The following is a 16,263-nucleotide window of genomic DNA, read 5'->3' as shown; positions in this document are numbered from 1 at the left end:
GTAATGGCAGGTTGATATAAGGACTTAGTGTTGCAAGTGTAAAGTATGAAATCCATTCTCACATTATGCCTCAGTGAATTAGTTGGTGATTAAGTTTAGTTGACATATTTAAAAAAACACTGTGCCTCACCTCCAACAGACCTCCGACAGGACTGGAACTAATCTTCAAAACAAATCTGAAATTCAGCTTGTGGCACATACACTCCAGAACCAAGGTCATACCAACCTCAACAGGGGGAAATGTGTGTGATGAATGTAGCCATACAAAGCACTGTTGCTCCAGGGCCGAGGTGCAAAACAAAGTACCAACAGTCACACGCAGCACATATAGCACACGTTGTCCTGATAGCGGAAAAACACACAGTTGCAAAAAAAAAAAAATATATATATATATATTCGTAGACTAATAAATTACGAGTCTTCTTCCACTGAGGGAAAACTGAAGGGCAGCACTGATGGGAGGAGCCAGACCCCCAACCCAGTATGGGCTCTAGCTCTCTTTCACAACAGGTCTGGCATCTCCTTCCTTGGGTGGCTGCACAGGCCATCCTGTGGCATGAGGGTCTGGCCCGTGCAACAACTCAGGCCGCACAGCTTCTCTGCCATCTGTCTCACCAGCAAACTGCACTTCAAGTATTCAACATTACCCATGTGCACAGGGTTATGTTTTGGTGCCCAGCTTTGTTGCAGATGTAAGCAAAGCATAGCCTGCATACACATGTCCTCTGGTGAGATTGATTCTGGAGTGTGTTTGCCACAAGCTGAATTTTAGATTTGTTTTGAAGATCGGTTCCAATCCTGCCAGAGGTCCTTTGAAGGTGAGGCACAGTTTTTTTTAGCGAGAACGATAGTGGGGCAAGGAGTGGTGGTAGGAGCATCTTCACTGAGATTAGTCCGGTAATGAACTTCACTCAACTTCAGTTACCCCATCATTCCCACAACCTATGGATTCACTTTCAAGGACTCTTCATTTCATGTTCTCAATATTCTTTGCTTTTTAATGTTTTGTATTTGCACAGTTTACTGTCATTTGAACAATAGTTGCCCCTTGGGTTTGGTCTTTCATTGATTTTAATATGGCTATCAGATTGATTGAGGTTGCCTGTATATAAATGGTTGTAAATTTACAGCGTACGACATCATCTAGATAACCCATGAAAATGTCTATTTTATTTCTTTTCTGTCTGTTTTCATCTTAGCTGTGTTTCTGGAATTGTTAGAGCCTATGATTTAGAGTCTGAAGTGATCTAGCACTTTGCTGTCTTCTAGAAGATTCCAGGAAATAAGCGCATACTCAGATGGCCTCGAGGCGAAGAAGCTTTGAGACTGGGCACGAGCTGATGTTCAACACCACTAGTCGTCGATTAAAGCTTCCATTAATCACCAATTAATGTGTTAAGGAACTTTGTGCTGGAGGTGCAGAATGTAGATAGCGGCTCCATTTATCCAAGATGGTGTTGGCCATGTTGAGCATTGTTGGAGTTGCAGTTATCCAGGTGGGTGGGAGTATTCCATTACTCTCTGAACAAATCTTGCTAGTGGTAGAAAAAGTTGTGTTTAGGAATGGATTGAGGTTTGAGGGCCTCATTTGGTCAGAGTTGACGATGGATATTGTGTCCTAGCTATCTAGATACACAAGCCTGGGCAGTACTATAGGGAGAGCAAGCTGTTGCCCATGTAGTACGCTTCCCTTCTCTATACATCTGGTGAACCCAAAGGAACAGCAGACACCCATACAGTTTGGTACCAGCAGCGTCGCTGGAGTTGCCCATCAGCATTGAACTCAAAATAGGACTGCCTTAGGGACTCCAGCTCTGGATTTTTCGCTCATGGTTTCCTCCTGAAGCCTTCCCCATGAGTGGGTATAGCTGCAAGGCAGTGGAGGTTTGAGATCAGAGTTTTCCGTCTCTTAGATGAGCTGCCAATCACAGCCGACGAGCTCCATCTGCCCGAAGTGACGGGTTTTAAGGTGCCAGTAACCCACCTTTGCCCCTTCTCCTGTCAGTAGAAACTGTTCCACTGGGCTTAGTAGTTAAGCCACGTGTGAAGGCCAGGAGCTGGACTTGGTTGTCAGAGGCCACTTGAGGTGCATGCCATTGGGAGCATTTAATAGATAGCAGGAGCTTGTCCACATTGCCACCCCTGGCTATAACGACCTTAAGGAATGGATTACCTGATTGTTCAAAGTCAGCCTCCAGTGAATTCCTTTACCCACACTAGACATACTGTATTCCATTAACTAATAAGGGGCGGTGTAGGTTTTTATACTATTTTCCCCTTAGTAAATTCATTTATTTTGCTGTAGTAACAAAATCAACCACCTTTGTCTGACATCTTCATCAATAAATAACTCAGGCAGAATGGTGAAAAGCAGAGACTAGCAGGGATGTATTATGATTTGTAGCTGAGCTTTGAAAAGATTCAGTTTTCACAGAGAAGTGAAGAGTTTGATTTTTGGGGAGAGATTCTGGAGCAGCAGGGTAAACATTTAAAATTAATAGCTAGGATGGCGAATGACAAATGGATAATGTAAATAAATTTTGAGGGGATTGATCAAACAGCAAAACTTACCTCAAGACAAGAAATGTGCCAAAAGATTATGGATAGATTTGGAGTTTCTGAAATTTGTGCAGAGGGGTGGGAGGTCAACATGACAGCTCGAGAGTACTTCACCAACTGTGACAAAATAATACTCGAGGGCACTGGCTGCTCGAGTGAAAGTAGTGTCAGTTATGAAATATAGAGGTCGTAACATGAATTCAAAAGCAGCAATGGAAGGTTGTAAATCATTTAGTCAAACCCATGAGAATGTTTGAGGACAGGAATGCAAAAAAACCAGAACATGCTGGAAGCACTCAGCAGGTCAGGCAGCATCTGTTATAAAATAACTAGAATTAATATTTTGATGTGGTCTCGAATCTGAAGCTGTTCTAAGTGCTGTTTACAGCAGTTTTGTTTGATTTTCAAGGCCATGAACTTGGTCAGCAGGGAGTGCACCATCAGGTATGTCAAATGTTGTTCATTAGTTTACTGAGCAGTTCTTTCCAAATTTTCTTGCAGAATTGGTCTGTTAGTTACTTTTTAAAGAAGGTGAGTAATTTTTCCTCATGGGCAGAGGGACATCATCACAGAATGTAAGAAATAGACCTGAGAGTTGGCCATCTGTTCTCTTACTTGTGACTAGCCATTAAATAAGATCAGTAGAGTGTTTGAGCATCCTAAACATCTGTGATGGTTGGAAACGAGTTCATTCCACTTTGCTCTTTACATACACAGCTTGTTCTGCATATTTTCAGCAGTTTCTGCTTTTATTCAAAAACCTATTCGCCTTCCGGGAAGTTTTGTTCAGCGTTTTCTCAAACTGGCATAATTTGTGTGTCTGATCTCTGTGTCTTTCTCAGTCTGTAAGATCCCATATTAACTTTGGCCAATGTTTTCTTTCCTACATGTCCTTACAAGTTACTGCAGTCAGTTTTTTGCCAGATTACACTTGCTTTCATTGTTCCTTTTCCATGTCATTGCTTTGGCCCTCCTCTCTTGAATTCCTGGTTTTCAACCTTGGTGCTTTTTGGCAAAATTTACAAGTCTATTCCTTGGCTATAATAGCCATGATGTGTGTTCACAGCTGGACCACATTTCATGTTGGAAGTTTTGCTGAAGACATTTTTTGTAAGCTATGCTTTTAATTACTTAAAAGTTAGCCACTACTGTTTTATGTTATTTCTTAAACATAATTTTCCAATCTACCATTGCCAATGTGCTTCATATTTTCACAGTTGGTTTGAATTTAAAGCCCAAGTTTCAGATTTAACTAAATACCTGAAATCTTTATATCAGGGTCTGTCACATTATAATCACATTTCCATAAAGACCCTTTAACTACTAAATTATGAATGCAGCCTTTCCCATTGCTCCATGGTAGATCTGAAACAGTCTTGTTCATAGTAGGTTTGTCAACATGGTGATCTCGAAGGAAATAAAAATCATAAAATTGCAGATTTGAAAAAAAAAGACAAAAAATGCAAGACAATCAGTAGGTGAGGCAACACACACAATATGCTGGTGGAGCTCATCCGGTTGGGCAGCATTTATAGATGGGGATAAGTAGTCAATGTTATGGTCCGAGACCCTTCATCAGGACTGGAAAGAAGTCAGGATAAGAAGGTTGGGGGAGAGGATGGTGATAGATGAAACTGGGACGGGGTGAAGTAAAGAGCAGGGAAGTTGATTAGTGGAAGAGATAAAGGTCTGGAGAAGGGGAAATCTGATAGGAGAGGACAGAAGACCATGGAAGAAGGAGAAGAGGGATGGGCAAGTAAGGAGTGAGGGTGTGCGAGGGAGGCAAGAATGGGGAACGGTGAAGGCGATGAGGTGGGCTGAGGCAACATTCGTGAGTTTGGAAAAGGAAGTGGAGACATCATTGCGGGTCAAAGACCCGACATCAAATTGAGAACGTGAGCAAACAGCGTTATGCACACCATATTTATTCCATCATTTCATTTCAGGCATGTTCTATGTCCTCCATTTGTACCCATTTCTTCAAATAGTATAGAAACTTGTACAACTAGACAGCTCCGTCATGGGTACTAGCCTCCTTCGTATCCAAGACATCTTCAAGGGGTGGTGCCTTAGGAAGGCAGCATCCATCATTATGGGCTCTCACCACCCAGGACATGCCCTCTTGTCATTGTTACTGTTGGGAAAGAGGTATAGAAGCCTGAAGGCACACACACAATGATTCAGGAACAGTCACTTCCCCCTCTGCCATCCGATTTCTAAGTTGACATTGAACCCGTGAACACTACCTCAGTACTTTTTTATTTGTTTTCTTTTGCACTACTTGTTTTAACTTAATTATTATATATGTAATTCAGTTTTTTCACTGTATGCATTGTACTGCTCCCATAAAGTTAACAAATTTCTTGGCATATGTCAGTGATATTAAAACTGATGCTGATAAACAGTGAAGTAACCTGGAGTATATAACTTACAAATCTATGGATTGCGAGCAAGACTGCTCGACTTGTTGAGCCTGTTCTGCCATTTAATAACATGATGGCTCATTAAATTATCACTTCAACTCATTGTTCACTTCTACCCACAGTGTTAAATGTTTCACCTCCATGTTTATCAAGAAAATATATCTGACAGTGCCTTAAAAACATACAAAGAATGTCCTTCCACCAGCCTGAAAGGAAGAGGGGGGAAAATACATCCAATTAAACATTAACCCCTTAGTTTTAGATTTACCCATTGAAGCGCCTTCAATATTTCCAAAAGACTGAAGTAGGGTAAATACTGAAAGGCTTTTATTTGCTGTACAATACGACTTCCATGGTGAGTGTCTGCCCCTGGACTGAGGGGGAGGGACAAGGCGAATCACCTTTATTCAGGATCTGTGGGAGGAGTTACAACAGTTACAACATATATATGGTTTACCACACCCATAAGGGGTAAATCTGCTTTTCTGCTCTTTTAAGACCTGCCAAAATCTTGATTTTATAAACAGTGTCTTTTCTCTCTCTAAACTCTAGCAGCTATGGTCTAGTCTAGCCAATGCAGTTTTGATGAAGGGTTTCAGACCCGAGCTGTTAAATGTTTATCTTACCACAGATACATCCTGATATCCTAATTGTATCAAGCAGTTTTGATGTTATACTCCATCCATTCTAAGCTGCATTCTTTAATTAATGAGACCAGTCCAAAGCACAGTGCTGCAGATTGGGGTGGCGCCAGAGCGTATGTAGCAGTTATTGTAATACCAGTGACTCGGGTTCAGTTCCATGGCTATCTGTAAGGAGTTGGTGAGTTTTCCCCGTGTCTGTGTGAGTTACAATTTCTTTTGCTGGCCTTTCTCAGGAGCTGATTTATTTTTTCTTCTCTTTTGCATACTTGTCCTTTTGCCAAATATGTGGTCGGACATTTGGATCTAATTCTTGCATCTGTCTCTCTAATAAATATTAGAATGTTTGTTCATTTCTGTTTGTATTGTTACGGAAGCTTCATACCTTCAGAAAAATAACCATTTTTTAGCAACACACACAATATGCTGGAGGAACTCAGCAGGCCAGGAGGCATCTATGGAAAAGAGTAGAGTCAGAGTTTCTGGCCGAGGCCCTTTGGCGGGACTGGAGAAAACAAGCTGAGGAGCAGATTAGTAAGTTGGGGGAGGAGAGGAAGAAACACAGGGTGATAGGTGAAACCTGAAGGGAGAGGGATGACGTAAAGAGCTGGGAAGTTGATTGATGAAAGAGATACAGGGCTGGAGAAGGGGGAATCTGATAGAAGAGGTCAGAAGGCCATGGTAGAAAGAAAAGGGGGAGGAGCACCCAAGGGAGGCGATGGTTGGGCAAGAACGTAAGGTGAGAAAGGGAATAGAGGATGGGGAATGGTGAGGAGGGGGGAGCATTACCGGAAGTTTAAGAAATCAATGTTCATGCCATCAGGTTGGAGGCAACCCAGATGGAATATGAGGTGTTTTTCCTCCAACCTAAGTGTTGCCTCATCACGACAGTGGAGACTGCCATGGATAGACATATTGGAATGGGAATTGAAATTAAAATGGTTGATTGTTAGATTATGAAGACACGCAGTCCTCTTTTATTGTCATTTAGTAATGCATGCATTAAGAAATGATACAATATTTCCTCCAGTGTGATATCACAAAACACAGGACAGACCAAGACTGAAAAAACTAACAAAACCACATAATTATAACATATAGTTACAACAGTGCAACAATACCATAACTTGATGAAGAACAGTCCATGAGCATAGTAAAAAGTTCAAAGTCTCTCAAATGTTCCACATCTCACGTAGACGGGAGAAGGAAGAAAACTCTCCCTGCCATGCCCGACCACAGTCCGACTCTGAGTCGTCCAAAAATTTTGAGCCTCCAATCAGCCTCCAACACTGAGTACTGAGCGCCTTCTCTATCCGAATGATTCGACCTCAATCTCGGTCGCCAGCAGCAGGCAAAGCCGGGGATTTTGAGGCCTTCCCTCCGGAAGATTTCTCGATCATGTAGTAACAACAGCAGCGAACTGGCGTTTCAGAAATTTCTCCAGATGTTCCTCTGTGCGTTCACGTCTCTCTCCATCAAATCAGAATTGTCCACGGCCCCTATTTAACGGATATGATATCATTTTCACTGGAGGGCTGGCCGCACGCGGCACGCTGCTCTCTCTCCTCCCGCCTACTGGAAGATTCCACTTTTTCTGACAGATGGAGCGTAGGTGCTCAGCGAAGTGGTCTCCCAGTGTAAGTTGGGTCTCACAATATACAGAGGCCCCACAGGGAGGACCGGGCACAGTATGTGACCCCAGCTGACTTACAGATGTTTTAATTCCATTCCCCATTCCCATTATGATTTGATATCCATGGCCACTTCCACTGTTGTGATGAGGCCACACTCAAGTTGGAGGAACAACACCTTGTATTATATCTGGGTAGCCTCCAAACTGATGGCATGAACATCAATTTCTTGAACTTCTGGTAATGCCCCCATCCCCCCCCCTTCACCATTCCCATCTCCTTTTCCCTCTCTCACCTTATTTCCTTGCCTGCATATCGCCTCCTTCTGGTGCTCCTCTCCCTTTTTCTTTCTTCCATGGCCTTCTGTTGTCTCCTTTCAAATTCCCCCATCTTCAGCCCTGTATCTCTTTCACTAATTGACTTCTCAGCTCTTTACTTCATCCTTCTTCCTCCCGGTTTCACCTATCATCTTGTGTTTTTCTCTCCCCTCCCCACCGTTTAAATCTACTCCTCGCCTTTTTTTCTCCAGTCCTGCAAAAGGTTCTTGGCTCAACGTCGACTGTACTTGGATTTCCAGCATCTGCAGATTTTATCATTTTTTTAGCAACATCTGACAATGTACTCACGTTTATATGCCATGTCCTTTTCTAACCATGATAATAACCACTCTGGTTATTATCACTCCTTCCTTGTCCCTGCACTGTTGTCTTTGGCTTTTTGATTCAATGTCCTCTTACAAGTATCTGTGTATTTTGTACATTGCTTCTGTTTACCTGCAGCTCTAGTTATTCAATTTAGCATTGCGTTGGTAGCAACAGATTCAAATTGCATTCAATTACTCAAATCTTGGACTCCAGCTCTTCAAATCCCCTTTCAGCTATTGACTCATATAGCTGCAATAGCCGTGGGTGTCAGTTGTTTCCATCAACTCCTGTATGTGATTTTGGAATTTTGATTATTGGAATGCATTTACATGTGCTGTTTGTCCTTAAGAAAATTAATTCATTTATTTAATTTATGCAGCTACTGTTGTCTTACTGAAGATTCTCACTTGCCAAAGTCCAAGTTCTGGAGGCAATGAATTCAGTGGCTGAAACACATTGTGCTTTGTTGGGATGCACAGATTTATCATGCCAAACACTGCACTGTCTGAGTCAGGTGGTGGTGACTTCATTGACCCCCTTCCAGCTGCTTGTTACAACAACTGGGAGAGTGGCAGCATATTTGCTTCACACTTTGGGTTGATAGCTTACATAAACCACGAGGCTAAGGAAATCTAAGTGTAAAACTAAATAAGATTTAAGTGCCTCTTCACTCACCAAAGTGCACACTACACAGACACTGCATTCTTTGGGTACGATATTGCCATGCTAACATGCATTTAGACATCTTTCTTTCACAGGCTGGTTTTTGCACAAACTTGTTTAGCTTTTTGTTTACATAGGCACCACTCCATGTATTTATTATCTGCCTTTAAAGGAATGTGCATATACTTTGGTTATGCTCCAATTTTTACGTGTGTTATTTTTGCATTCTCCACATGACAGGTATGATGCACCTTAAGTATGTTAGAAATGCTATTTGGAATAAATAACATTCTAAGATTGATTGTTATGCAGTTTTAAACAAAAGATCAAAATAGAGTAACATCTAGCTGATGGCCTAATTATGTCTCATGGTCTTGTGGTCTCATTGGACCTATTCAGGTAAAGAGATGAGAACTACCTGAAACATAGTATGTGTTGGCAATTCAGGACTCACGAAGGGTCTCGGCCTGAAACGTCGACTGTGCCTCTTCCTAGAGATGCTGCCTGACCTGCTGCGTTCACCAGCAACTTTGATGTGTGTTGCTTGAATTTCCAGCATCTGCAGAATTCCTTGTGTATGTGTTGACAATTGTTTTAATGTAATGAGTATCATTTTTGTGACTTAAAATGTATTTATTGAAAACTGAAGTTCTATTTTCTGGAATGTGCTTGGGTGTAATTTGGACTGCTCTTAAACATTAGCTGGTGTCTCGCCAGAAAGAATCATTGCAAGTTGCTTTAAGTATTTATTCCACTTTTATGCTACTGTTCTCCAGTTGGGGGTACAGGTTGCCCCATAGTGTAAACTCGTATTTCATTTGCTCAATGAATTGATCTTTTTGAAATGACACATGGGTCTTTATAATTGTAAAGATCAACAGGAAGTTCTTTGGTCTTCAGTCGTGGCAGGAAGATAATTTCCTCAAGCACCAAACACAGCACAGACAAGATGCTGTCCTTTAATTAAAAAGAACACATCTTTTCCCTCAGGGATGGATATTTTAGGATTTCTTGAGTTATTATGCAGAGAAAATTGTGCAAATGAGGTGTGGAAAAAGGTGAAAGAGGAAGATGGTCTATCTTGCAAAATTGTATCTATCATCAGAAATCAAAAGAAAAAAAGATATTTCAAAAGCGGCTTCTCCTTTGAGTGCTGTGGAGCTTATTTTGAACTAGTCTCAATGTTGTTAATGCACTTGGATGTGGGACAATAATACTAACAAGTAAATACAAATACAGTTCTTCCTTCCAGAAATCTATAGACAAATAAAATTTCAGAATATTCCCTGGTGTCCACTGGCTGCAGTCCCTGCACAGAAGTGCTTGTGAGGTTCTGATGTAAGATAAAACTGTTTTATATTTTTTACAAGCATTTGCTGCAGTGCATTTTTTTTCTTAGAGCAGTGTTTGTAGAGAGTCAGGTTTGATTCTGAGTTCACTATGACAATACCAAAGCATTAGACCTTTCGGCATTATGGTTGATTTTCAGGCAGAGTGATTTGATGACTTCCATCTCCACTGTAGGTGAAGCCTGCTGCATTTAGCATTCCAAGCTAGTCTGCCATTCAAGTGTTAACAGTGGCTGAAATCAGAGGGGAATCGGCTCAGTTCTCAACAATGGGCTGTATGCAGGGTAAGAAATAATGATTACCAAGTTTTCTTTCTCCTTTCATTTTGTCTGTTGAAAAATTGCATTCTCCGTAATTAATAAGACAAAACTAGCCAAACATTCTCTTGTGTCCCTCTGTAAAATCCTGTCCCTGTGAGGGTATGAGGACCGTTCCTGCAGCTGTTGGCTCTCCAGCACTGTCAATGCCAGTGCACCCAGTCCTCCTTCCCGAGGCCTGTTGCTACCTCTGAGTCTGGAGCTAGCACATCCAAGGCAAGTGTTCATTGTGGCATTTGCAGCGGACATCAGGATTTCAGAGCCAGCTTTCTAGCAGTAGGCTCGGCCACGGCCAGTCAGCTGTGGCTTGGTGAGTGTATGCTATTCCTCCAACTCAAACTTAACCAGAGCTCAGGAGCAGACCTTGTGGGATCTCTTCAGAAATCCTAGCCAGAGAAGAAGTTAAAGTTCAGAATATCATCATGCATATCTAGTAGAGCAGAATATATGTGGGGTATTCAGAAATACCATGATCTTGACCATCTTCTAGAAAGGAGGCATCTAACTATGGCAAGGGAACAGAGTAGTTCCCTTGTTATCAGCTGCATGGAATTTATCAATTGGCTCTACCTTAACTAACTCCCCATGGTTGAAAATTCTGCTCATTGAAAGGGACGGTGAACAGGATCTTCACCACACAAAACCCCCAAGAAAACTGCTGGGAGCAGGGCAGGCATTAAACATGGCCACCAATCTCACTAAAGCCTTTGACTCTGTTAATTGCGAGGGACTGTGGACTACTCACATTCCAAATACAGCTGACCATGGAAGTTCACCTCCATTTTATATTTGCTCCACGAACGTATTCAAGCTGTGGTACAAACAAAATGTCCACAAATTATTCAATATTTGTGAAGGTAGATGTCAAGCAATATGCAATCATTCTTGCTGCAGCATTACATCTTGCCTCAAAGGAAAGGAATGAGTTTTCAGAAATGGGAAATTGTTCAACCCTGGATAAGTATCAGAAGGTCAGAAGCTGAGCTGCAACGCATCATCAATTTGACAACTGACGCAAATGAGAAGATGGGCCCTCCACTTCTCATTCACAAGATCAAGGTACCCCTGGTCCCCTACACTATCCTTTCCCACCCCCTTCCCCCAGCAATAAAGATTCTCAGTGAGATCTTGGACAGGGACGTCAAAATGCTGCAAACATTGGAAATCAGTAAAAACAGAAAATACTGCAAGTTCCCAGCAGGTAAGGCTGCTTCTGGAAGATAAACAGAATTAATGATTCAGGCCAAAGATCCTTGTGACCCTTCAACAGACTGAGAAAGGGACAATAAAACTAACTTGTTTTTTCTGCTTTCCCAGTTCCGAAGAAAGAGTCTTGACCTGAAGCATTAGCTGTTTCGTCTTGCACTGACACTGCCTGACCTATAGGTTGGTTCAAACAGTTTTTGTTTTTTATTAAATACGGATGCATGTGATATCACATACGTCGACTGGTCTCTTTTCCGAGATGCTCTCTGGCCTGCTGAGTTCCTCCAGCATTTTGTGTGTGTTGCTGGGATTTCCAGCATCTGCAGATTTTCTCTTGTTTGTGAGCACATTTGTAATGTTGGTTTTCTTACACAAAGGCTGCTTGGAGGAACTGGCGAGAGTGTGCCAAATGAGCTGCATTGTTAGATGTTTGGCTGCAGTTTCAAATGAACCTAAAAGCTGCTGAATGTGTGTTAATTGAGTAAACAATGAAAAGTTATATAGTTGTTGCCAAGTATTCCAGTAATTTAAAAGGATTATTAAGTGTCCTTATGATCTTATTGAGTAGTGCTGGTATTTAGTGTTACTGTGATCCTAAATGTGCATGGCTGCGTGTTTTTAAATGAGCCATTTAATGGATATTTGTGCAGATAAGAAAAGCGATAAGTGGCCTGTCGTGAAGAAATTCAGTCCCTCAGATAAATTGAAAGTGCTTTTGGTGATGGGCTTGAAAAGTGAAGGTGCTGCATACAATGAGAAATAATACACATATCTTTGAAAAGTTGATCAAATGGACATGAATCCATTAAGTTTGTGGTTCTAAGAAGCTCTTTGTTGATTGAGTTTGAGAACAGAAACAGTTTGAGTCCCTCAGCCAGCCTGTGGAAGAGAAAGTGTGGCAGCATTATAAGGTGTCAGTACTGAATCACACTGAAGATTGTTGCAAAAATATCAGACTGGTATGAATGACCCTTTGTGTATGTATGATTTGAGAAAAATGTGCATTAAGACTGATGAGAATTTTTACCAGCTGAAACACTGTCTTACAGCATGAACATATTCAAGTAACTGATTGGGTAACCAAGGATCTTTTAGGTTAGCAACATAAAGTAATGTGATTAGTTATTTAAAGTAAATTTAGCTAAATATTTAGTTTTGTCAATAATAGTAAACAAAGATTCAGAAAGGAAAGATTCTGCATGCTGAGCTTTCTTCTTTGATTATGGTTAAGCTCAATGATTCTGGGGCCTTGGACTTCCAAAATGCACTTGACAAGAAGCCATTAATTAAAGTCAAAGTAGGATTCGGACAATGAGTAGGTGATTCTGGAGAATGGGAAACGGCAGGTAATCATTTGGGAGTTTAGTTGAAAGTTCAAAGTAAAATTTGGTAAAGTACATATACTTTAAACAAATATACAAATATACAAACTTGAGATTTGTTTTCTTGCGGGAATACTCAATAAATCCATAATAAAATAACCATAATACTATCAATGAAATACTGCACCAACTGGACATTCAACCAGTGTGCAAAAGACAATAAACTGAGAAAATACAAAAAAAGAAAGAAATAATAGAGTTCTTCAAGGAAGTAACAAACTGAGTGGACAAAGGAGAGGCAATGGATGTCATTTACTTGGATTTTCAGAAGGCATTTGATAAGATGCCACAGATAAGGCTGCTTAACAAGATAAAATGCTATGGTGTTACAGGAAAGATACTGGCATGGGCAGAGGAATGGCTGAGAGGCAAGAGGCAGCAAGTAGGAATAAAGGGGGTCTTTTCTGGTTGACTGCCTGTGGCAAGTGGTATTCCTCAGGGATCAGTACTGGGACCGCTACTTTTCACATTGTTTGTCAATGACTTGGATAATGGAATTGATGGCTTTTTGGTGAAGTTTGCGGATGATACAAAGATAGGTGAAGGGGTAGCTAGTGTTGAGGAAGCAATGTGATTGCAGCAGGACTTTGACAAATTGGAAGAATGGGCAAAAAAGTGGCAGATGGAATATGGTGTTGGGAAATGCATGATGCATTTTGGTAAAAGGAACAATAGTGCAGAATATTATATAAATGGGGAGAAAATTCAAACATCAGAGGTGCAGAGGTACCTAGGAGTCCTTTTGCAAGACTTCCAGAAGGTTAATTCACCAAATGAGTCTGTGGTAAAGAAGGCAAATGCAATGTTGGCATTTATTTCAAGGGGAATAGAATATAAAAGCAAGGAGATAATTCAGAGGCTGCATAAGACACTAGTCAGGCCACACTTGGAGTATTATCAACAGTTTTGGGCCCCTTATCTCAGAGAGGATGTATTGTCATTGGAGAGAGTCCAGAGGAAGTTCACGAGGATGATTCTGGGAATGAAGTGGTTAATAGAGGAGCGTTTGGCAGCTCTGGGCCTGTACTCACTGGGATTTAGAAGAATGCGGGGGGGCGGGGGGTGGAATCTCATTGATACCTACCGAATGTTGAAAGGACTAGATAGGGTGGATGTGGAGAGGATATTTCCTGTGGTGGGGGTATCCAGAACTGGAGGGTACAGACTCAAAATTGAGGGGTGACCATTTAGAACAGAAGTAAGGAGGAATTTTCTTAGCCAAAGAGTGGTGAACTTGTGGAATGCTCTGTCAAAGACTGCAGGAGGCCAAGTCCGTGAGCGTATTTAAAGTGGAAGTTGATAGATTCCTGATTTTTCAGGGCATCAGGGGTATGGTAAGAGGGCAGGTGTAAGGGGTTAAGTGGGATCAGCCATGATGAAATGGCAGAGCGGACTCAATGGGCTGAATGGCCTCATACTACTCCTGTGTTTTATAGTCTTGTATCACTTGCCAGCTCTTGCTCCATCCCTTTCGCTAACCCCTTTATACTGACTATCTCCCCGCTATCTTTTACTTCAGATGAAGGTCTCTTCCTTAAGTGTTGACAGCCCATGTCCCTTTGCTGATGCTGTCTGACCTGCTGACTTCATCAGCATTTTGTCTGTTACTTGAGATTCCAGCATCTGTAGCGTCTTATGTCTGCAGTGAATGTTAAATAGGTTTATTAATGTCACATTATCGCTAGAACAAATTAGAACATTACAAATACTACTGCAGTATTAAAAATCTGTATTAGTTCCAAATAGTTATCGACATAAGAATTCATCCAGTGTTCATTAGGGTAATATTGTTGGCTAGTGTTAAATCTTTTTGTGGCTTTTTGACAAGGGTCATAAATTATTTAAAGTCAAAATAAAGAATAAAATTGTCAAAAATCATTGCTTTATGAATTGGCGTCTGTTGGCCCAAATGGATAACATAACATAAACAGAATCGGAATCAGATTTATTATCACCGGCATGTGACGTGAAATTTGTTAACTTAGCAGCAGTACAATGCAATACATAATATAGAAAAAAAACCACAAAATAAAATAACAATAATAAATAAATAAATCAATTACAGTATACATGTATGGAATAGATTAAAAATTTAGCAAAAAACAGGAATACAGGTCGACCTTCACTAATCCGGCACCATTGGGACCTGAGGAGTGCCGGGTTAATGAAAATGCCAAATTACAGAAGGTTCACATTAAGCAATAGCTAACCACCTCATCATACCTTTAAAATATCATGTAAATCAGTACAAGTTAGATAATAATGAAACAGAAATATTAAATGAGTAGCAAGTGAAATTTTAGTAAAGTAATATACTGTACAGGCATAGATGAAATAAAGGGTGCAGGTAAATGTACGGGAATTAAGTTATACAGAACAGTTGAGCACTTCTGCTTTCAAAGTGAGACGTTTAATATACCTTCAGGCAAAGTTACATGTCTACAAGTGTGGGGTTGTCAGGATCATCAACATCTTCATCTTGAAAAGTGAGTGAAGCATCAGGAACTGGTGCTGAAGCTGGCACAACGGTTTCTTCAAAAACAGTTGATGTTGGTGGCAGCACATCTGGGTAAGCAGAAGTCGGAGAAAGGAGGTCTTCTGCATGTTATGTTTCATGCGACCGCCAGGTGGCCGGGGATTAGGCGCCGGGCTCTTCCCTCTTCACTCGCAGTTACTGAGGGAATCCTTGTTAGTTTCTTTTCCTCCGCTTAGTAATATGCTTAAATTCAGCGGATCGCCATGTCTGATCTGAGGTCGTAGGCAGAAGAGAACGGAGCGCTGGCCGGGCAACGCCAGAGGGCAGTACGCGACTGTTGACAGGCAGGCGAGAAGGCGGACCAGCCCAGCACGTGCCAGCTTCCCTGCCGCTGGCGGGTGAGACGGGCAGGTGCCGGGCGGCCGCACCTCACGCAAATGATAATAATAAATGCAGGAAAACAAGCAAGAATCGCCTGTCTGTGCTTACAAGAGTGTGCCAACACGTGAACAGATCTAGTGCAACCAAAACAGTGCGCAGCAGATTGGTACGGTGGCCCAGGAAATTTGAAATTACAGTTGCGCAGAAAATTTGAAATCAGTGCCGGATTATCGAAGGAACCAGATTGCAGATAGTCAGATTAGTGAAGGTCGACTGTACTATATATTAAAAAAAGTGAGGTGGTGTTCAAGGTTTCAATATCCATTTAGGAAACGGATGGCAGAGGGGAAGAAACTGTTCCTGGATCGCTGAGTGTGTGCCTTCAGGCTTCTGAACCTCCTACTTGAATTGTAACAGTAAGAAGAGGGCATGCCCTGGGTGTTGGAGGTCCTTAATAATGGATGCTGCCTTTCTGAGATACCGCTCCTTGAAGATGTCCTGGGAACTTTGTAGGCTAGTGCCCAAGATGGAGCCAACTAAATTTACAATCCTCTGCAGTTTCTTTTGGTTCTGTGCAGTAGCTCCCCCATA

The 16,263-nt window shown here is 41.5% G+C and overlaps 1 protein-coding gene across 6 annotated transcripts in view; it reads left to right on the top strand.

Moving 5' to 3' along the window:
* dtnba (dystrobrevin, beta a) overlaps positions 1–16,263 on the top strand; it is a 505,261-nt gene that overhangs the window by 62,990 nt on the left and 426,008 nt on the right. Inside the window, exons 1-2 of one of the 6 annotated variants that reach the window (XM_072251380.1) lie at positions 10,177–10,194; positions 11,545–11,613. The exons of 4 other annotated variants lie outside the window; for them this stretch is intronic. The gene's annotated coding sequence lies outside the window, so the exon portion shown is untranslated. Of the gene's footprint in view, positions 1–10,175; positions 10,195–11,544; positions 11,614–16,263 lie in introns of those variants that run through there. One more of the 6 variants, XM_072251382.1, reaches the window with a different exon arrangement.

The sequence above is a fragment of the Mobula birostris genome, chromosome 2 (assembly GCF_030028105.1).
Source record: "Mobula birostris isolate sMobBir1 chromosome 2, sMobBir1.hap1, whole genome shotgun sequence".
Lineage (NCBI taxonomy): Eukaryota > Metazoa > Chordata > Chondrichthyes > Myliobatiformes > Myliobatidae > Mobula > Mobula birostris.
Note: the sequence above shows the minus strand (reverse complement) of the source record. Positions and strands in the feature narration are given on the sequence as shown.